The sequence below is a fragment of the Gymnogyps californianus genome, chromosome 3, assembly GCF_018139145.2.
Source record: "Gymnogyps californianus isolate 813 chromosome 3, ASM1813914v2, whole genome shotgun sequence".
Classification (NCBI taxonomy): domain Eukaryota; kingdom Metazoa; phylum Chordata; class Aves; order Accipitriformes; family Cathartidae; genus Gymnogyps; species Gymnogyps californianus.
The window spans coordinates 12,163,987-12,186,672 of record NC_059473.1 but is presented as its reverse complement, the minus strand read 5'-3'; the positions used below and the strand labels follow the sequence as shown (position 1 = coordinate 12,186,672).

The 22,686-nt window shown below is 44.0% G+C and overlaps 1 long non-coding RNA gene across 2 annotated transcripts in view; it reads left to right on the top strand.

Moving 5' to 3' along the window:
* The window catches only part of LOC127014883 (uncharacterized), a 29,249-nt gene extending 6,929 nt beyond the window's left edge, over nucleotides 1–22,320 (top strand). For both annotated transcript variants that reach the window (XR_007766230.1, XR_007766231.1), the window contains exons 3-5: nucleotides 6,052–6,195; nucleotides 6,478–6,551; nucleotides 22,064–22,320. This is a non-coding gene — a long non-coding RNA (uncharacterized LOC127014883). The remainder of the gene's footprint in view (nucleotides 1–6,051; nucleotides 6,196–6,477; nucleotides 6,552–22,063) is intronic.
* The last annotated feature ends 366 nt before the right edge of the window (nucleotides 22,321–22,686 follow it).

Genomic DNA, 22,686 nt, shown 5'->3' with positions numbered 1-22,686 from the left:
GTATTTAAAAATTTACCTCCAAGGTGGCATGCATCAGCGTGATGATAAACCCATGCAAAGGCAGGGTTTATTTTGCTATTGCATGCTGCTGACGGTTCCCTGTAATAGCTGTTTTGCACATCCTTTGCAATTAGTTCAAGCCCAGACCCTGAGTGATGCAGGATAACATTAGTAATTTGATCATTTTGGGGGGGGGGAAGCTACTAGGCAAAGAGGACTGTCGTTTAGTTAAGAAACTAATTGCAGGGTTGGGGTTTTTATTTTTAGTTTCTAAATTCCTATTTGGGCAGTTACATAAATGCCTAATTTCAAAAGTGTAAGTAAGTTTGTCAAAACATCAACGCAACTTAAGTGGAAGCTGCAGCAGTGCCCTAAATTGAGGCCAGATATTTGGATTCTCTGATATGCAATTGGGTGCCTAAATCTGGATTTCCAAACAAGAGCAAACTCTCCCTCTGCTTTAAAGCTTTGCTGAATGTAAAGGTACATGTTATGTTGTCAGGTCAGCATCAGTGTGTTTCCTTTGTCTGTTCTTCATGTCCAGGCCAACACTTCCTCCTTGTGAGAGTAAAGGATTGTGAGAATGACTGGAAATCCCCCAAGTCTCACTGCCTAAGATTAAGGCATAGAAGCAGAGTTCTGGTTCAGGGCCTTTAGCTTCAAGCATTATGGGTTATGCTTTTGGGGATGTTAGTGCAACACCACTGCAATCTACAGCATCTCTCCGGTGGGATGTGGATTTGGCTCTATATTTATTTTTGTTCTGTAATCTGTTAGCTTTAGGCTCTTTGCTGCGTTTCCAAACAAAGCAAACTTGGCTCAGGTTCTCATCAAGTAGTAAGAACAAAGAGTGTAGTGACTCTCCGAAGTTCCAAAGAGTGCTTAATTCTTTCTTTATTACATTTTCAATTCTTTAAAGCAGGGGCTTCTTATTTGTGGGTACACGTTGGCTACTTGCGCCATTGTACCTCAGTCTCAGCTGTGATACTAGTTGCTGTCATAGTATGAATGATCATTTTGAACTCTCCAATCTGCTCTCTTTGAAATGTAAAACTTCTATTTGTCATTTGAAGATGGGAGTTTTTCATGTAACCCGAATCTATAAAGTGGTGCTTAAGACTGGAGAAAGTCTAAAGGGATTTTTACTATAAAGATGTTGCTTAAAATCAAGGAATTCCTTTCCAGCATGCTGCATTGTTCCCATTCATGGTGAAGGAGGCAGGATTGAAGGATCAAATCCAGCTTGGTTGCTTGTCCTCTCTCTCCCTGAAATGCTTTATTATAGGACTCAATTAAGAGCAAATTTTTCCCTCAGACTCTGTCTACAACGTCTCGCCTGCCTTTATGAAAAGTTGAATTTACAGCTACAGGATTTATTACAACTGTATTTTAAAACATTAAATGCTGGTGCAGCAGCTCTAATTAGAAATGCACCAAGTTCACTGTGCAGGTTAAAGTGTTAAACTGCAGCATCCACATCAAGAGGCAAATACAGACTGTGTTTATACATGTTTAAAGGACAACTAGAGGTACCCATGAGAAAAACTAGAGTCTTCTGTGAAGTGCCACTACACTGTGATTTCTTTCTTCTTTAATTTGAATTTGGCACAGTTTGGGCCAGATTTTTTGCCTCTAATGTCACTGAGTTGCAGCAGTTTAGGTGAGAGGGAAGACCTGTGCTGAGGTGCTGTAGGCTTTGTGTTAACAGTGTAGCAAATTACGTACTTTGCCATCATGATCAGTAAGAAGTAATTAAAATAGAAGGTGGAAATCAACAAAGTCGACTGCTACTTGACTAGTTGATTTCTATTCAGCTAGTGGCTTTTGCTTTTAAAAAATCATGAATACCCACTAGGTCTTGTCTGATGTAACCTGGCACATCTGTGACTTCCCTAAAATCCTCCATGTAAATTAGCCAGGCTCTGGAGAGGGAACTTCATCCTCCTGTCCCAACGCCAGGCCAACCATGTCCAAACCACACCTCTCCAATGACAGAGACTACTCAGCCTGCCTGGGCAAACCTGTCCTGGTGCTCAACTGTCTGTATCATTATGAAATGCAGTCCTAATATCTAGCCTAAATCACACTTTTTTCAGTTAGTCCTTCTCATCCTACACACCATGCACATGCAGCTACTTAACTGCTTCTTTCTGCAGCTACCTTTTCATTTCTGTATTGTATGTTCCCTCATCTGCTCTTCTGTAAGTAAAACAAATCTAACTGAACAGATCTGTGTCTGTTTATGCTAGATGTTTATCACAGTAGGTCTCCCCTGATTTCCTTGAGAGGAAATCTAACAGGCAGGGACGGGAAAAGATTTAGGAGATGAATACACTAGAAGAGTTTCGGTGTACATTGCAAATTGCCCACTGCGGTACCAGACAGCCCTCATTGATCACGCCTAAAGAACATGTTCTTTCCTTGAACATTAAATGTGGCAACCCACTGTACTAGGACTCAGGATTGATATTGCTGTCCTGCAAGGATAATTAGGAATTTACCAGCCCAGATTAACAGATGCCTTGAGAGACGCGAGTATGATTAACTTCATAAATACATATTATGAAATCATGGGCAGTGTTCTAACTGTAATGTATTTTCCCCGAAGGAAAATATGCCTGAGTAAAGAAATCAGAAAGAACTTGGTGCCAAATGCAGAATGGAAGGAAATTCCTATAAGGCTCGAGTCTATCCACATTTTTTTCTGAGTGGTCTTTTCCTTTGAAGAATTAGATGAGGAGTTATTTCTCTTCATTTTATTATCCCATAATCTCCAAACTCCGTATCACTTTCCTAAAACACACTAGCATGTATCATGTGCATACATAACATAACATAACACTCCCTAGGAGACTTGTTACTGCTTTATAGTCACTGCAGGTGAATTTTTTTATAAAAAGGCAAGCAGCTACTTGAGACAGAGGGAGTATAAGTCAGTATTTACTCCTGTGCTGAAAGTGGATTTCTCAGTGTGTTACAGTATAAACGAGATGATTTTTTGTACAAAACTGTAAGACCAAAGAGGTGAATTCAAGCAGTCCTCATAAAGATTTTTTTATTATAAAAGTCTCAGTTATCAGATGTGGAAGGCCTTTAACATCAGATCTGGGTTAGCTGCTTGAGTTTGCAAATTAGTCTTAAAGCTGTCGGTACCTCCAACTCGACATTCGGCCTTGCCTCAAGGAGTCCTAGTTTAAGAGTGACTGAAGAAAATTGCTAGGCAGTCCCTTCTTGTCAGTCTGTCCTGGCAGAAGGTGATGTGTTGAGATTATTCCTGGATCACACTGACCCTTGCTTGCGGGAATATCTGTTGGCAGCAGACGTGGCATGGAAGAGCTTACAGATTGCCCCAGTTTGCATGAGCGATTGGGTCTAGGATCTGGCAGCCCTAGATTAGAGGTGCACAAAGCTGCCTTAAAGCTGCCTCACGCCGAGGGTGCGTTCTGCATTGCCCAGAGGGAGAATTGCAGCCTCAGAGCCTGGACTGACAGCGCTTTATTCCAGCCATTATGTCCCAAAATCTCATCCTGGTGAAGGGTGGGGTCAATCAACTGAATAACTTATCCTTCTGTTATTTCCATTCTGTTCTCAGTTTTTCTTTACTCTGTGAGAGTGAACTTCTGCTAGACAAATATTTTAGAGCAGCTTTTTGCTGTATGCCTTTCAGAGGAGAGAAGGAGAAGTGCCAAGTTAAACTAAACTTCAGAATGTCACATTATTTGGGGGGGAAGGCTCATCAACTAGAGTTTCCAGTGCAATGGATAAAAAGCTGTAATTCCTTGAGGCTGGCTTACTTTTGCTGAGAGTAGACAACTAGTGTAGCCGTATTTTCAGTCCTGTGTGTGATCAGGGTCCTGACAGCACCAGGCACTCTGCTGAAGTGGGTTAAAGATGTGGTTTATTTTTTTCAGGTAAGGAAGAGCTTTAACCTTTCACATGAAACAAGCCGTACAACTTCACTAGGCACTTCTGCAGTGAGCTTTGTAACTCCTGATGCAATGAGAGCTTGGTTCTTGTCCAGTCTTGATTTAACTTGGTTCAGCATGTGCTTAAGAGCTTTGCTGAGGCTAGGCTGAGAAATACTTCTCACATAGGAATGCTGCAGAAAGGATAATGACCACAAGAGTCTGGGTAGCAGCAAAGGCTTCATCCTGCTCCCTTTGAGCCTGAACTTGGCTTGCTTTGACATTAGCAGGATGTCAAGATGTAGACTTTAGTTGAAGTAGAATTTTTCATCCAACAGATTTGTTTACTTGGTCTTTGCCCCTTGCCACCTGCCCCTTTTCGCCTACGTGCAAGCACTTTTCTAGTCCAGGACACCTCAGATAAATTGTCATTTAAAAATCCTTTGCTAACTACAGCTGAATTTTCAGTCAGAACTTTCATCAAATTTAAGTGCTATTCGGTTCGTAAGTGTTGGCTGGTATTTAGGCTTTTGGGCTGATTGATTTCACATACTGCTTTCTGGAAACTGCAATACTCCATTGCATAGGCAAATATTGGCCCAGCATATGGAAAATGGCTAGTGATCCAGCTGCTTTGGGGCTCCCAAGTAGGGATGCATTAAAAAGACCTGGTTTTCAGAGTGCCTCCACCTTCTGAAATGGAAGTTATTCTTGGGCACTGAGGTCTTTAAAATCATTGCTGGATTTAGAATATTCATTGATGACAAAAGCAGTTCCACTTTGTGCTCCCAGTATTATTCATCTTAATTATGGCAATGGGTTATAATCAAGTAGTCGTGGAATAAAGGGACTAGTATGCCATGCAGATGCAGCTCAATACTTGTTTGCAGAAGATACCTGAGACAGCACGAGTACACGGTGCTCAGTGTGGCACAGCTGGCAGTGCTGTACATGGTATGCCTCTACGTTAATGTATGCTGGAGGTGTTCCTTACCTGGCATCAATCTTTGTGCTTTTGCAGTAATCCCTTGTGCACACCACCAGTGTGCTCAGAGTGGTTTCCTTCCTGGTGGACCAAGGTTGAAGCCATGTGGGAGTTCTGATGGTAACCAGCTTGTGTTGTGAGCACAAGGTCCTCCAGCAGTTCGTGCACTGCTTAGGCATGTCTGTGACCCGCAACTGATACAAGCCACATCGCTGGTAAATGTTATGTAGATAACAAGTCCTAGGACTGTAGCAGATCATGTCAAATCAACCCCCAAGCTTCCCCTCTTTATGCCATGCCAGGGGGTGTTGTAGATGCACCCAAAAAGCACAGTCCTGATCCAGCTGTGCTACTTATGGATGCTGATAGTAGAGAGCACATTGAGACATACACATAGAAATAATTTAGACCAGACGCCAGCAAAAAAGTCCATGGGTAACTCAGGCAATCCCGCTAACTTCAATCTGCTTGTTTGTCCAGATGTGGATTTGCAAAAACCCACCCCATAGCAGTTTGTGCATACCAACATGGCCAAGCCACTTTCAAAGGATACTTCCTCTGTTCTTTGTGGAAGTGGTGAGGGACTTCCTCAACCTCATGGTGAGAAGCCAAGAATCAAAATCAGTGGTTTTATTTTTGCTTTTTGGATGGAGTTTGTTCTCACTCTTTTTAGCCCTAGGGAAATTTTCTGGTAAATGTTACGTGTTGGTGGCCTGAAACATGAAGTCTGAGCAATATGGGGTTTAAAACACAAGAGACAAAGCAGTTGCTTAAAATTTTGCTCCATGAGAAAGTTGGTAAATTTTTCTCTCTGATCATGTAACTTGTAAGAGGAGAGAGGGAAATAAAAGTTGACTATTAAACAGTTTAATGCAGAAATTACTCAACACTTGTTTTTCTAAGGTTGAAACCAGAAAAACAGTGTTCTGTTCAGTGTTTCCACCATGTATATAGACAAGGTGAAATGTCTACAGTCTTGAGAGAAAGCTGGTAAATTTGGCAGGTTACCAACCTCTACTAAGGCACATGTCTCCATTGCTGGTGATCCCCAAACGCTTCTATACATGGTGGTTTGGAGCATCGCTCTTTTCAGCAGCTAGACACAATCATATGTAAAGGTCACATAGGAAATTCACATTGTTTTCGCATTTCATCTTACAGATCGACCTTGACAATCTCTCAAAACAGAGGACAGCAAAATTGTCAGTGCCATAGAAATACAGTGTTTTCCAGGTAGCCAGCTCTGCAGATTGGCACAGCTTCCTGGATTGTAAAGGAATGATGCCAAGTTATACCAGCATGGAGGTGGGTATACCTATAACTGTAACTTCCGATTCTGATGTACTTTATTGTCCTTGCTGTAGATTGCAGTGAGGATCCAGTAAGTCTCTACTTCTTTGATTTGTGCAAATAGGACCAGACTGAAGTATGAAGGGTTCTCATCTCTGCAGCTATTAAATTGATAGAAATACAGTTTCTCAAATAGTATGTAGAGTTGACAGTTTCTGATATATTAGGATGTCTGTAAAAGTCAGGACTGATATATATAACATCTGTAAGACATCTGTGTCTTGTCTTTTTTTCCAGGTATCTTTCAAGAGGTGCCTTATTATATATCTGTCATACACCAAGCCAAAGTAGGAGCAACTGTTCATTCTAAGGTAAAATTCTGATCCTGCTGAGAGCAAGAGAAGTTTGATCGGTGGGAGCCAGATTTTTGGCTGGTTTCTTTCAACTGTTGTCTACAGCATGCTTCACAGTTTGTTTTTTGAGTATATCCCTGAGCTTCCTCAGTAAGAGGTTGTAATTTATACAGCTGGAGCCTGAATGAGCCTTTGGTCACCAGCTATGGTTACTATTTCTGTCTATACTGCATCATTTCAGACACTAATAGTCAATGTAACCAATGGATCCAAAGGGTGTTCACTCGTGGTGTGGCAATGTAGTTTAGTGGTTAGTGTGCAGGACAAGAAGCATACTGTCTTACACACACAGGATTAAATTTGGGTTGTTTTGTGATTGGCATTTTGTGGGGTAAAGAGAGGATGAGATTGCATTTATAGTAAGTTAAAAACTTCATCCTGAAATATAAGTGCATAGTCTAGGTGGCTTTTCAACTCAGTCCAATAAAACAGAGTTTATCTCCTGTCTGATACTTTTAGCAGAAATTCTTCAAAAATATTGTTTGTTTTAGACAACGCTGTGACTCTTCACTCTTACCACTCTAGGAACTGGGTACAGGTCTAGGCTTGTTGATTTGTGCAGCTGAATATTTCATTGCCAGAGTTCAAAGGCTCTTACAGAATGCTCTGGCCAGTATCAAAACTGGATTCCTCCACTAGAAATTCAGAGTAACTTCACTGACTTTTAAAAATCCGCTGCTGCGTTTGGCCTGAGGGGTTTTCACTTCAAGCTACATGATTTTTCTCAGCTGTTTTTCTTAAGTTGGGCATTTTATAATTGTTGGGCTCATCTCACAATTATCTTGGCCATCTTCTAAAGGGCAGATATAATTTGGGTCCCTCTGCAGTGACAGCTGTGTAAAGATGAATTCCATATTCTTGCCAGGACCTCAGTTACTTTGTTGGCCAGTGCATTTAGAAAGCCGTTGTCAGTCCAGCTGATTTGTTTCAATGGGATATCTTGAGTTTTTCCAGTGCTCTTCTTATTTATTTATTTTATTCCTGCATGTTGGGTAGTGTCTTCAGCATAGACAGTGACCTCCAGAATAGCTATTTCTTCTGCCTTTTTCTAACCCCAATCATACTCCAGTGTGAATACTGATTGCAAAGACATTGTTTGGCTTGGTTGCAGCCTCCCTGTTTGATTGCTCCTTCTGCTTGCTGGGTCTGTCAGAGCCCTACTGTTTCTCTAGGCATCTCCCTCCTGATACACTTAAGGTATTTTATATTATTTCTTCTGGCAATTTATTCTCCTGGATTTTTTCTTTAATATCTCTTTTTCATTTTTCCTGTCAAAGTCTGTTCCATTGTATTAGAGACACATGAACTGGATTTACAGTGCCTGAAGTACTGTTTTGGCCCTAAAACTCACCCCCTGCCATACCACTGGAAATTATTGCAACTTTTCTGCATCTTTAAAGTAAAGATCCCCCTGAACTCAGGCAGGCATGAGTGGCGTTTTTCTAGCAGGAGAATATTTATTTAATCCCCGTATAGAGAAGCAGAGAGTGAAATCCTAGATCCATTCAAATCCGTGGGGCTTTCCCTGGGCTCAAGCTGAGCTGTGCCTTAACGATCAGGCACATGTGGTTGATAGTCAGCCTTCCAGCGAGGGGAGATGGAAAGCACAAAGCAGGATTTTCACTCCCATATTCTGGGATGAGTGGCTGAGCCGAGGGACAGCGTGCTACAGCAAGAGGTGGAAGACTTGGAGGACAAAGTTTTCTTCCTGGTTCTTGCACTGGCCTCCTAAAAGATACTTATTTATGTTTTAGCGTTTGCCTGGCTGTAAAATAATGAAGTTCCTCAGCAGCACAGTACTATTTGGATGCGTAGTTTTGCTGGTGTATTGCAATTATATTCGAGGTTCATACATGTCCATCTGGGACATGTTAAGCCCATAAAGCAACAGATAAGCTTAAGCTGCCTGTTTATTCAGGTGCTTAAGTGCATTGCCTGGATGGGGCCTTAATTTATTCCCTGTGAATTGTGGTGGTGTGTCTCAGTGGAAGTTGTCTGGTCTGGTGACAAGCCTGGCTTATTCTCCCAGCAGAGAATTTTGCTGAAATAAGATGGGTTAAAACAGTTTCCCCCTATTCCCATCCCTAGCTGAAGAGCAGTTTAAACAGCAAAAACTGTCAAGAGTGCTTATTCAGAGAAGCAACGTTGGAAGCTGAAGATAAGAGCATTTATCTTCATGTCAAAACTACTCAGTGTCTTTGATGGACTCCCAACATGCTTTAACAAGGAGCTTAGGCTGGAGACACTGGAGTCCAAGGAGTCCAGGGGGTGGTGTTTATCCCGCTGAAACATGGCATACATCAAATCAATTACACGGTGCAAGCGTATTTCCCCCCATCACCAGCCAGTGTTGCAAGCTTGAAGAAAATATTCTCTGAAAAAAAAGTTCTCCTAGGCACTAGAGGAGCCTCCTCCCTTAGATGCTGATTTAATGTGAGATGTATATTAAAGGGGAGAGAGAGAAAGAGGGGGAGAAGGGGGAATCTCGTATGTTCTGCAGCAGATTGCCACATCGATCTTGTCATTTAGGCAAACACAGTTGGACCTGAGGCTATGAGTCTGTGGGATGTGCTGTATTTCTGTCATGAACTGTCAGCCTCAGAGAAGCACAGGAGAAAGAGAGGCACCATAACAGAGTGGAAAATGCAGTAATAAAGGGACCAGCAAGCCATTTAAGAGCCAATCAAAGCAGCTGCCATTTTGGATTGTACTCGCCTTCAACAGCTAGAAATGTGCTCTGCCCTCGCCTCCTCCCCCAGTGAAGCGTTGATGGGAAGAGGCAAGACATAAGGGAAGGACTGGTGTTTCTATCAAGGCTGCTCCCATCCATGCTGCTTGGCGTGAGTTCAGCTGTTCCGCATGGCTAATGGTACCTGCAGGTCCCGAAGGAGGCCTCAGCCTGCCCTGTGCCTGCCCTTGTACCACTCATGCTGTGGCTTGCCAAGCCGTCCCTGGTGCCATCTCTGAGCCAGCTCCTCCTTGAGGATTTCTCCTCTGAGCTTGCACCCCGAAATGACAACCTGTGTTACACATCGCTGATGGCCAATTTGGGAGCTGACAGGATCATGCTCAGGTTCTGCAGGGACCTAATCCTGGATCAGAAACTTTCCTGGAATAGTTCTGTCCATCAGGAATGTGGCTTAAAAACCTGTTTTTGTTTAAATGACTGCTCTGGGAGGCATTGTGCTGCTGGTGGGGGCCACAGCGAGATAGTTGGAGTGGCTTCCACCAGAAGGTTCAATCAAACAGATACGCTGGCAAACTCATCCTAATTAATAGCAGGCCTTGAGCATCCCTCTGCCTAGATGTTTGTACCATGCTGTCTGGAATGATGTCAGCGCCTTGGGATACTTGTGTTTCTCCTGAGCAGAGCGAAGACACTAGAGAGCGCCATGTATTTGCAGATTTTGACTTGCGAAGCGCAGTCTGAGGACGTGAGTGCTCCCTGACGGGAGGACATGGGAGAGAACTGTTCTCAGGACCCAGCCTGGGCTTGCTGCTGTGTGCTGCTCAGGAAGACTTGTGTATGGAGAGGTGGTTTCCCTCTAGATGTGTGTAGCTGCGGATGCAATGTAGCTTTGCATTTCCTCCAGCGAACTCTGTGTCTTTGGGGGAGAAAAGGCAGTTTTGCTGTCAGGAGTAAATCCCCGTAGTCTCATTGCTAGCAGAGGAGATGCATTTGAACCAGCAGACCTTCCCAGCCTTTTGTGCAAACCTCCTGTCACATCATCTTGAACATAGCAACCAAGAGAAGGTACCAGGAGGGACCTGTCCAGCAATCTCCCATCTTAAGGAAATTCTCAGAGCAGGCTAGGGTGAAACGTCTCAGGAGGTGCCCTTGAGGCAGGTTCGCAGGAGGATTGCCATTGCTTTTGAGCTCACACTTTCCAGTCCTCATGAAGAAAACATTTACTTTTCAAGTACTTCAATACCTAAACAATGTTTTGGTATATTTGAATGGCTGAGTCATTTCTTTAAGGGCAGGCTGGAATCAGATTGTTTTGCTGTCTCTTATTCCCACTCCCCCAAATGGTATAGGCTCCACGTGGGCTCTACCCTCCTCTTCCTTGTGGGAGGGTGGGAAGCTCATGACCATTCCAGCAGTGCTGGAGAATAACTGTCCTTGCTGTTACACCACGCACTGTCCTGTATCTTCTCCCATCACCCAAGGCCTCCCGAAGCTCCTCTCTACCCTAACTTGGTAGGGAAGCAGTCTACATAGCATCATGCTCCTCTTTATCACCGATCATGCGATGGTGATGACTAAACTTTCATTGCAATGAGCTGGCTTTTTTTTCCTCCCCAGTGAAATGTCTCCTGCAGAAAAAATGAGGCTTCATCAAAACCTGACTTATCTTTCAGAAGATGCCCATCTCCATGTATTCAGAAGTACTTTTTGAAAGAAAAACTTCAGAGTTTTTTTTAAGGGAGGTGATAAGTAGATATTTCAGAATTTTAAGTTTGTTGTTTTTCTCCTCCTTTTTGTGTGCTACTAAGTCTAAAAGACTAAATGAAGTCTTGCAGTTATTTTTCTTACCATTTCATCTTTTTTTTGTGGATGTTTTATTATCTTGCCATTTCTGAAAACATTTCACGTTGGGAAAGCTCAAAAATAGTAAAAGAGAAAGAAAATGGTAGAAAAGGAAAAAAGGTGGTAGTGAAAAGATGTTTAGGAGGAAATGTTTTTATTGCAGTTGCCAGCAGGAGGAAAAAGAAGAGGGAATACATTTTTTTTTCCTCAGCAAAATTCTTAATGATGTAGATGTTTAGAAGTTAATTGAAGAAAAAATCATATTTGGGCACGTCTGAATGGATACAATTTTTCCTGCCCTGTTTTGACCTTCCTCAGTTCTCCTTGGCATTACTGCTAGTCCCCTCTGCCCCTTAGGCTGTGTCAGAGGCATCTGGAAATAGCAGATAAGAAGGAGCCTCGGGACAGCGCAGCTTGGAAGCAGCGGCCACACTGGAGGGCAGGAGGCATCTGTGTGCTTTGGGGGAACTATACGGACATGAAGAGCTGCTGTGTGCTCGGAGGAGCTCCTTTCCAGGGGGAAGCCATCAAAGGGAGAGCCTGCGCCTGTGTGCTTTGAGAACTGCCTCCTCTCTCCTCTCCGTGCAAGGGGGAAGACACTCATCCAGCACAGATCTAGGCTGGTATTTATCAGGAAGATGGTGTGCCTGGCAGTGGGCAGAGAATTACTGGCTGCAGAAGTAACTTTCCAGGAAGCGCCTGTTGAGATTTTATCTTTTCGTTTGGAGAATGTTGGGTCTATGCAAATCCCTGAGCACAGGGAAGAAAACAACCCTGGGCACAGGGCCTTTGAAATGAAGAAAAATCAGCCTTAAGTTAGAAAAATGGGGCAAAGCACTTGGGCCCAGAAATACGTTAGAGTTCAGTGGAGGTGTTGGAAATAGCTTCAAAGATTCCTTCCCGTTCCGTAGTAGTGGTTGAGACACTGGTGGGAAGCATGAAGTGCCTCTCTGAAGGCTCAGTATCCTGTTAAGTGCCATGTGTTATCTGTGCAATATCAGCAAATAATTGCTAATTAGACAGAAACACCCTCAGACTTAGCACTCAGCACGTGGTGAACAGTTTGCTGGATGCCCCTTTGCACTTACACATAGCAGATAAGAGTGCAGATATGAATTGCACTTACATGTGGCAGGTATGAATTGTGTTAGTCTGTTCTCTTATACTGTCCATCCATTCTTTACCCTAAAAAGCTTTGGTAAGTGTTGAGCAGTTTTGATCAAATTTGGCCAAGGGGGAAAGGTCGGAAAAATATTTTTTCCTGAAAATCAGTGTCAGAGTAGGGGGGGCCCATAGGAGTGTTGGTCCCTAAGGAAAGGCAGCCACATGTCTGGTCTGAGAAGGAGGTAGTTTCTGGGACCCTGCAGCTTCTAGCTTCTTTACCCAAGGAGTAGTAGTAGGAGTAAAGATAATAGAAAGGAGCTGGAAGGTTTTGTGATGGGAATATTGCCAGACTGCAAATATTCTACAAATGTAATGGCTGGGGGAGTAAGGCATATAGGATATAAACCTCCAGAAAACCAGATTTCATGGCTCTGCTGCTCAGAGAACAATGTGTTTACTGGGAATGTTGGATTAAAACTGGATTTCTCCATCAACGACTGATCGGCGTGTGCTGTGTTGTAAGTGGGCAGGGGACTTTTGCCTGCATTAAATTAAGGAGTGCAGTGTTATGAATAGTTTCCTTACTCAGGATGGCATTACTCCAAGCCTCAAGGTAATTTATAGCTCAGGTAGGCATGCTGTAGTTTAACAAGGCTAAATATGGAGAAATGAGAGCCTGGTGTGGGACCATATGCTCTGTAAGCAACAGCAGAGTTTATGAAGGGTAGTTCAATATTCTTCATATTGTAGGAACAAGCATAAGCAGATTTTTTTTAATTGGATTTTGGGACAAAGCACAGCTGGTACAAAGCCTTAGCAGGAATTCAAATGCTGCTGCTTATTAATGCAGCGAGTGATTATTTACAAGTCCTGTTTTTTTCTTTGCTGTTTAATACTCTGACAGCCAGAGACCTACGTAGCATTTTGCAAACATAAGGTTTTTAGAGAAGCTGCTTGTTCGTACAGCCCCTCTAGAATTAAGGTATTTTACCAAGCCTCTGGAAGGTACTTTGCAAGGCAGGAGAACTTAGCCACAACTTGCTAGAGGTAATCTTGCATCTTCCTTGGCAAAGAATGGGTGAGAAGCAAGAGACGGAGAGTGTGTAAGTATCCTTCTGGTCAGCGTAAAAATAGCAAGTTGGAAAAAGGTCACACACATGGCTTAACCATTTTTCTTCTCTCTGCTTAGAGAACTGGGAAAAAGCGTGTTTGACAAATGAGTTATCGCGTCAGCCCCTCAGCAAAAGAAAAGCTTTTTGAGCAAGAAAAGAACCATCCTTTCCCAGTTACTTTGTAGTTCTTATTTTAGTGTTTTGGGAATAATGGTCATTTGGGGATTTTTTTCAAGTGTGTTTTTTTTTACAGAGAAGAAAGGAGGCAGCATGTAGAGACATTAATTGGTTGCTCCTTCCCTGCTTCAAGATTGCTGGTGGAAAAAGAAAACCCAGCGATCATCCTTAGTGCACATGGGCTTCATAGTATTTGGCACAAGGCAGCACGCAAGATGAAAGTGTGTCTCTTGACAGCCAGCTTTGTACTGGCAGCCTTTACTCCAGGCAACAAATTAATCCACTCAACTGTGTTCTGCATAATTGTTGATACTGTCTTAATTGGTACCATACGTTTCTCCGTGTCGACATGTCCATCATGTTAATGTCTAGGGACTGTTGTTTCCTGCCAACTTGGGAACAGCACAGCCTGCTCCATCCTAACTGAACTCCTACCTAAAATACCTTAGTAAGAAATTTTACTTTATGGCAAAGTGAAAATGTAGAGCCATGTTGGGGCATGACTCAAAATTCATGGGGAAAAAAAATGGGACTCCTGATTTCAGTAGCATTTGGAGATGAGCCAGCTCTTCCGGGGCTTTCTAAAGGCAATCCTGTTCAGCTGAAGTCAAGTCTGAAGGCAAAGGAGCTTATTCTCCTGCTCCCAGGAAATCTGTTGCAGGGGCTGGCAAACATTTTCCAAGCGTGTCGCAGTGGGGCGTCCAGGGCAAGGCAGCTGCAGAGCTAATTGACCCCAGTGCACTGGTGGCTTTGTGGATTGGGATTAGCATTTTGAATTTCGCCCATTAATGAGCTGGCAGCCAAGGCGGACCCTGGAGTGCAAGTGCAGTCTGCTCTCCCCCCAGCTCCTCCGTATGCTGTGGTGGCAGGGGCAGGAAGATGCCGGGGAGGTAGAGAGCTGGGTGCAGCCCAGGCTGAAGTGACCATGCCTGGGCATCGATAGTGTCAGCTCCTGAGAGGAAATAGCCATCTCATCACCAGGCAAAGGCATCACTGATCCTTCCCTCCCTGGCAAGGCAGGGTGGAGGCACTAGGAAGCATTACTGGATGCAGTTGCCTCTGAAGAGTCAGCCCCTAAAAATCCCAAATTAGGCACTGAAATAAAAGGGCACTTCTGACCATCTCTATGGCCACTTCCGCATCTCCTAAATAAGAAGTACCACCATTCCTTTGTTTCACCAAGGAGTTGCATGGTTACAGTCCTTAAAGCTTGCAAGCAGTCAGGATCTATAGGATAGGCATCTCACTGAGAGCTATATGGAAAATGAATAGTTCTGTGTTCAGAGAAGCGCTGGAACCATGCACGGTACGTAAGGCATGAGTCAGCAAACTGAGTGATGAGGACCAAATGTTGAATAACTTTTTATTCAGTTAGTGCCACCTCTGCTAAGCATTGAATTATCTGGGATGGAAAAAATGGCATGTGATTATGAAATGTGAGGCTCTAGCATAAGGTAAATGTGCAGGGAGGGCAAATAATGTTTGCACAGGTGACCTCACTTCAGACACCTCCGGGTGCTAGGTTACTAGACTTCGCTTCTGCAATGAAATTGTTTGCTATATTATTGCCTGTGCACATATGCACACACACACTCTCTCATTTCCTCTCTCTGCTCCTATGGTTAATTGATATGAGCTACACTTATTTACATCATTTTATGCGCCATCATCTCTTGTTCAAGCTGTTGGCCAGTTTTAAGCAAAAATATTTATGTAGAGATGAGAGAAAGAAGGCTTCTTCCCTATCCTTTTGTAAAGCCATCAGTAAATATTTAGGCTACAGCCAGTGTATGGTTGAAAAGCTCATTTAAGAGAGCAGCAAAACACATGGAAACGTGTTTTGTGGAGGTTTTAAATTCTAATGTTGACATTTGACTCTGGAGAAGAGAAAAGCAGGAGGGGAATAAGGAAGAAATTTTGCATGGATTTTTTCAAGTATAGCTAGAAAATATAAGTCTACTGAGCCATAGTGTTTTAAGAGTCTTGGCAATCTCAGAAACCTGTTTTTGCATGTGGAGTGCAGTGGCAGTATTGGTAATCAATATGCCTAGAAAAATGTCATTCTTTTGAAAGCTGTGGGCTGCCTCGCCCTTTGTGGTTCCCAGGAACTGGTATTGGGAAATAAAAAAAAAAGAAAAAGCTGCTTCAGCAAATTGGCATGAGAGACAGATGAAATGGCTGAACTAAAGGAAAACCTTTATGCAAAAAAAAAAAGCAAGTCAGACCTCCAAGCTATTTCTGGCATCTCTCTGTACACCTTTGGTGTGCCAAAGCACATTTGCAGTGCTGAGAGTGTCCTGTCTGATGCAACTTTAAGCTCAGAATCATGCAGTCCCACAGCTTCCACCCCAAATCCTTTCTACCCTCAGAGCTCAAAGGATTTGGGTAGCAGCTGGATGACCTTTTTTCTTTCCTAAGTGTCTTGAGGAGCCTTCCATCAGTTTAGTCACTGCAGATAGGTGCAGCCGAGAAATGCAACATTTCCAGGTAGCAGAGGGAGGTGTGGGCTTCATGCACAGAGGGATTATAATCACTAAACTGTCCTAATGAAAGAAACGGCCCAAGAGGTGATTTGAGACCTCACACAGAAAGCGAGCAGGCTCAGCAGCTTGTCACCTACCTGGGGGCTTCCCCTGCTCTGCGGAGCAGGGCAGGATTTGGCCCTGCCACTGCTGCTGCTTGTGCAGAGCAACCCCCTCCCTCTGTTAGTGCTGGCAAAGTCAACGCAAGCCATCATTCTGGTCCCAGCGTGGCTGGGAACAGGGAAGCAGGCAGGAGCCACGATCCCATGGCCATGATCACACGTGTCTCCTGGGGGAGAGTCCAGCAGGCGCATCCCGCCGGGTGCCACAAGACCTGTGCTGTCAGGTGCTGCCTAAATGCTGTTTAAGCATCGCTTAGTGCTGACTTGCTTTAGCAGCTGATGGAATTGTGGTATAAAGCAGTTCAAAACAGGGATCAACCTCAGGATCCTTGAGCTGCTGCTAGCAGGGACAAGGTGTTTCTGAAGGAAAAAAACCCTATACATTTATGATTATTTTCAGACACCTCCTCCTCCCCCAATGACTCTTTATAAAGCAGTGTCTGGGGAGCCTTTCAGATTTCTGCACTTGTCTTGTGTGCTTCAACCTGTGAAGAAATCATCTTAGCTAGGCTTTCTAGAGAGCTCTGAAATATTTCTCTGCACTTAAGCTGTAGCAACAACTCTGTAAAGAATCCTCAAAGATGTGATTAAGTGTGTTTTGTCAGCACTTGAAGTGGAGATTACATCATCTTGTAATATATGTATATAAAATCAAGTCATAGCAGTCTTCCATTTCATAATGCATATCATTTGAGAGGGAGACTTGAACGCTGCATCTGCTGATCAGATGCGTAGTACAGCGCTGCCTCATTGCCCTACTGCTTTAATTGCATGTGGTAGCAGTTTTTTAGGACAGAAAGTTTATATTATCTTTTCCAGTTGAAACTTTATTGAAGTTGAGTAAGGAATTGGAATTAGCATAGGATATTGTGTCTAATGTAGTTACTTGAGCATTTGGAAGATCACTTAGGGACCTCAAATGATAACAAACTGGGCTGCCTGATGCTTCTAAATTACATGTTGCTTTTCATGAGAATTCTCTCTTAAAATATATTTCTATAATAAAATCATCAGGTGTTGTTTTTCCATACTATTCAGTTTAACCAAAATACCATTGTTTTCTCCATTCCCTCTATGTTTCTAGTAGTATTTTTTGCAATTTTCTGGGGAAAGAAAATGCCACAAACAGATTTGGCTCAAACGGTACGGTGGCATTTGGTTGCTTCTGCTTTTGACCAAGCCTAAAAAGATGTCACTTCTGGAAATGGGGATGCTTTTCTGGGCCTAATGCCGGCTGAGGGAGGAATGGTGTCATTTCCTTATCGTTTCTCATAGGCTGCAGTGGTGGATGCTGGATCTGCCAGTGACCTGAGAGCCTTCAACCCTGGCTGTCAGCTCCCACCTTGCCCTCCATAAACACCTTCAGCCAGTCCACCCTTGCTCAGCTTGTGAGGGGAACAGTTTCAGTCCAAGCCAGAACCCTTGTAAATCACATATTAGAAGTGTTTTACAAGCCTGTGCACTAAATGGGAAACATGCACACAGGGTGCATTGTTCACGTATGGCTGTAACTGAAGCCAGAAACATCAGGAAAAGGGGAGTGAGGCCACGTAAAAAGCCCAAGGGGAATGGTCCCCACTCAAGCAACTACACAACCATGGGCCCCTTCACAGGTTGCTGGCTGGTTGCTGCAGCTGCATTCAGCTCTCAGAAGCCTTTCTTAATTCAGACACGTGTAAAGATGCCCCAAAAGCACCTAGGAGCTAGACAAATTTGAATCCCTACTCAGTGAGCAAAGAGGCTGCTGATGGTAACGAAGGTGAAGGGATCAGCTTCCCCTCGTGCCTTGGGGCGGAGAAGTGTCCGGGTGGAGGGCAGCAGGGGCTGCAAGGGGAGAAGGCAGCAGGGCACCTGGAGGGATAAGATAGGCTGTCTCCCGGGTTTGAAGGATGGGGCTGTTTGTCAGGGAGCAACAAATCAGCGCAAGCCCCAGAGTCAAGGGGAAAACGTGCTGAGGACTCGCTCCAGCAGCACAGTTCTGGGCTTAAAGCCTGGGGATGGGTCTCCCAGCGGCTGCAGGCATCGAGGCAAGCAGCTGGGCTGCTGTCCCCCTGCAGCTGGAGACCTTGCACCCTGCAATTTAAATTAAGCTGGTTCGGGCCTCAAGATGATTGTGCTTTCATCCTGGCCTAGCTAAACCTTGTCTCCTTGCTTTTTTTTCAAGCATGCAGACAAGACCAGGGACTTGTTAAATGGGGAGAAATAACCTTACATTTAACATAATTATAGTATTTATATTTGAAGAAACAACTTGAAATACTTTTAATGTTTAGCTGTAAAAATGACTTTAATACTTTAGATGGGCTTTTATCCATCTACATAAGTCTTTCTTTTTTTCCCCCGGGTTAAACTTGAACTTCATAAGCACTGATGATATGAAAAGATACAATTAAATATATGTATCTAAAGAAATTAAGTGCATTAGGATGCTGCCAAGCTTTGTGCAGGGCTTACCTCTCTTACCTCTTCTTCGGTGTTGCATCTAGGCTCTCTTCCAAAAGTTTTTACACCTTGCGTAGCTTTCTTGGCCTCACTAAAGCTGCATCCCAGTGTACAGTGCTCTCAGATGTAGCCGTGGGAGTTGAACAGGTGATCCCCATGCTAAAGGCTGTGCCTAGCTGGGGTGGTAACATCTGAAAAGACAAGGAGGTATAACATAAATGTAAGTTATGACTTTCAGAGCTGATTTGAACATCATGTTGAAAGACAGAGCAGGGCGAGGGAGATCTAGGCTGCCTTTGATTTTTTTGTCAGCTGATGGTGGTGCTGGCCGCCCGTGATCTTGCTGCTGAAGCGTGTTGTTGGCAAGCAGTGATTCTTCTGCTGTCCTGGTAGCTATCAGCTGGGCGCTGTGCTTCTCACCAGGGAGGGTCTTTATTAAGAGTTGCGCTGAGAGAGGCAACTTTGAGAGGTGTAACCTGCAGTTACTGGAGATTCTCAGTGGTGATAGCTTGGGGACCTCAGCTCAGGATTTTCACTGACTTTGTTTTATGAAGGATTTTTTTTTTGGTTGTTAAATGGGTATTTAAGCCCTCATGTTCCCCAGGTGAGTGGAGGTCAGCAGGAGCACCCTGCACGACCAGGCTGGGCATATTGGGCTGTGAGGGGTGATTTCTAGGCAGTGCTGCTGAGCTGTTTTACACCGTGACATCAAACTGCTGCTCTCCAATGTCTGCAGCTGCCTGGGGCTGGGAGGGTAGTCAGAAAGCTGACTTCTTGGAGCTAAACCCACCGTATTTCCTCCCACGTCCCCTTCAGGACTCAGCTGTTAGAGGCTGGAGTGTATGCAGGAGGGGCGTCTTGTCTGGAAAGGGAGTGCAAGGCAAGCAGAAGTGATCCATCAGAGTCGGTGTGACTCCTTTGGCTCAGTGCTGGCAAAAGCGACCCTAATGGTGGCCACAGAGGAGCCTCCTTTTCTGTAGCCCACCCTTTACAGCTTCCGTGCCAGGGATCTGAACTGTCACTGTCTCCTGGTCTTTGCTTTGTGAGCACCAAATTTTGGTCTGTTCTGTGGACTTCTAGATTTGACAAGGTAAAGCTGGTCTTTAAAGTAACTTGTACCCCAGTTCAAGCCAATTCCTAGGTCCAGTCATGTATTTCCTAGGTGTCACTCGGCTGGAGGCTCGGTCAGCCAGTACAGTGGATCTGGTATCTGTGACAGCTAGTCGATGTGGATATGCTGATACAGGAGGCATGCAAGAAAAGAAATAGTGACAAAAATCTTGTTCAAAAGTGCCCTTTTGGGTTAACCAAAGAATGACACAATAACAGAGGCTGGTAGGAGTCTCTGCATGTCCCTACTTCAACCCCTGCTCAACACAGGTCCAACTGGATCAAGTTGCTCAGGGCCGTGTTTAGTTGATGTTTGAATATCTCCAAGAACAGGGGTCCCACCACCTCTCTGCACCCCACTCCAGTGTTTGACCACCCTCAGGGTGAAAACACTTTTCCTAATATCTAAGTGGATTTTCCCATCTTCCATCTTGTGCACATTTGTCCCTTGTCCTTCCCCTGCGCACCTCCGAGAGGAGCCTGGCTCCGTCTCCACCATAACCCTCCACCAGTATGGAGTGAACTGGGCACTTGGCCGGTTTCTCAAAAGCAAGACGAGACGAGTGAATAGCTCTGTAAAACCAGCCTGTATTCTGTGCATGAGGAGAGTGAGGTCATGCTGATGGTGACAGTACTTTGTGTTGGAGAGTTCATTATTAATTGTGTTATCTAGACTTTAATGCTCTCTTTGTGGTGTACTAAACAACCACTGTTTAACAATGCAAAGCACTCCGTCTCTGGGTTAAAGAATACCTCTGGGTTCTGTCTTTCATTAAATTTGTTCTGCTGTATGTGCACAGCATTCCTTTCCACTTAGCCAGCCGTCCTCCTAGGCTTTTAAGCAAGCCAGGCCATAAAAATATTTACATTTTTCTGTAGCACTTGGTCTGTACACAGTCAAACAAGCATGGCACTCGCTAAGAAGTGGTGGGACTTGGACTCAGTGGGAGCATGCCGTCTTAAGCTGCAGCAGGCTGGCTTGCCTGCTGCCATCCCTGTAGTGAGGAGACCTTCTCATGCAGAAATGTCTCCATTGCAATGAAACTTCTTTGCAGGCCCCAGAAAGAGGCAGTGTGTTGAAACTGCATATCTAGACATAATTCCAAGCAGCAGATTGTTAACATTGTTTTACTTGGAGGAAAAGCTCTTCTTTGTTTTAAAGACAGATGTGGTGTTCATTCAAGACATGTTTGACAGTTAAAGCCCCATATGTAGCAAGGAGATTATAGCAGATGCCCTCACCGCTGCTTCAGGCTGTTAGGATAGCGTTAGAGGTGTCTTCTCTCCTGAGTCAGTCTTGATCCTTCACCCGCTCCCCTGCACACTGCTTACGTCAGCTCTGTGATTGATGGTGCAGAATCTGGCCTTTGGGGCTTATCTTGCTGAGCAAAGGTTTGTTGCTTCTATGTGCACATTTGTTGTTGCCTGTTCTTTGTACCCCGGTTTCGGAGTAATTGTGGCAGCTAGAGGAAAAGTGAGCTCAATGGGAGCAACTAGGCTGCAGCATGGATACAACCCAGGGCACGTGCTCCAGTCCTGCAGCGCTGGAACTTACTGGATCCAGGTGTCCCAGTTCCACTGAAATTCAGTGGGATCCTGGCTCCAGGCACTCTGTCACATGCGCCATGTTGTTACAAGTGAGACTTAAGTAGCTACAGGGATTTTCCAGCATGCCTAGGCACCTCACTCCTGCTAATGTCAGCATAAGGTAGCAGCCTTGGTGTGTTTGAAAATCCCACTAGACATTTACTGCAACCCTGCTCAGCCAAACCCCTCAGCCAGGCTCCTTTTCCTTTTGACTGTACTGGAGTAGCCCTGGAGATAGAGGGAACAGAAATGCAGGAATCAGGCCCCAAAACTGCTGACCTGATACCTAGTTGTCCTGGAAGACAGTAAATCCTTTCCAGATGTTAAGAAAAATAGCTTAGCTGTCTTCCCCTGTTATGAGGCAAAACCTTGGACTGAATTTATATCAATTTATGTATTTTTATATATATCTATATGTATATTGCTGTAGCTAAGCACAGTACACATTACACTATCTGATGTGTCCACTGAAAGCCAAGAAACAGTTTCTGTAAAAGCCACAATGTATTGCCCTGTTCTACTGAATGGATGTATGAATTCGATTTTATATATCCTTTCACATCTGTATGTGTGTATAAATACAAAAATACGGCTCTATAGACTCTTATCTATCATGCCTATAGACTCTCCTGTCATTTCTATATATACTGTATTTATGATCTATCTATCTGTACAGTATAGCTCTATATTCATCTGGTATATATCATGGCAAAGTGCTTGTGGGTTTTACAGAAATATTTCTTTGGGTTTTGTTTTGACACAGATACATGAAGCGACTTTCCAAGATGACCCTCCGAGGAGTCCACTAAAGAACTCTGGAGAGCCTGAGGGTTGTACGTACAGAGGGGGGCAACACCTCTGAACTGCTCTTGACTGCCCTGAGACATCCCACTGAAGCTGACATTTATGTTAAATGACTTCCTGCTGATCGCATTATTGCAGTAAATACTAAATGAGTCTGATGTTGAACGCTTAGTCTTACCTTTCTTGATAACTCTATGTTAATATTACATTAATTATTCCTGACTTACAATGCTGTTGAATGTTGATAAAGGCTGAATTGCTACTTGAAATGCTGATCCTGACAGTCCTGTGGCAGGCGCTAAAATGTGATTTCCAAGTCATAGGGGAAAAGAGGGAATACATTACTACTTCTGATTAGAGGACTTCAGAAGAAACATATTCTAGTCACATCTCATGGAGCACTCGCCTGAATCCCTCTTGCTTTCAGTAGCTGGTGCCTTTGCACAAGACATAAAAGGAATATACACTTCACTTTTTTCAGTTAGAATTTTATGGTGATTGCTGATGTGGAATCAGTTCAGCGTGTATGAACAGTTCCCCACAAGAAAGATGCTGTATGTACATGGAGCAGTGGGCATTTCC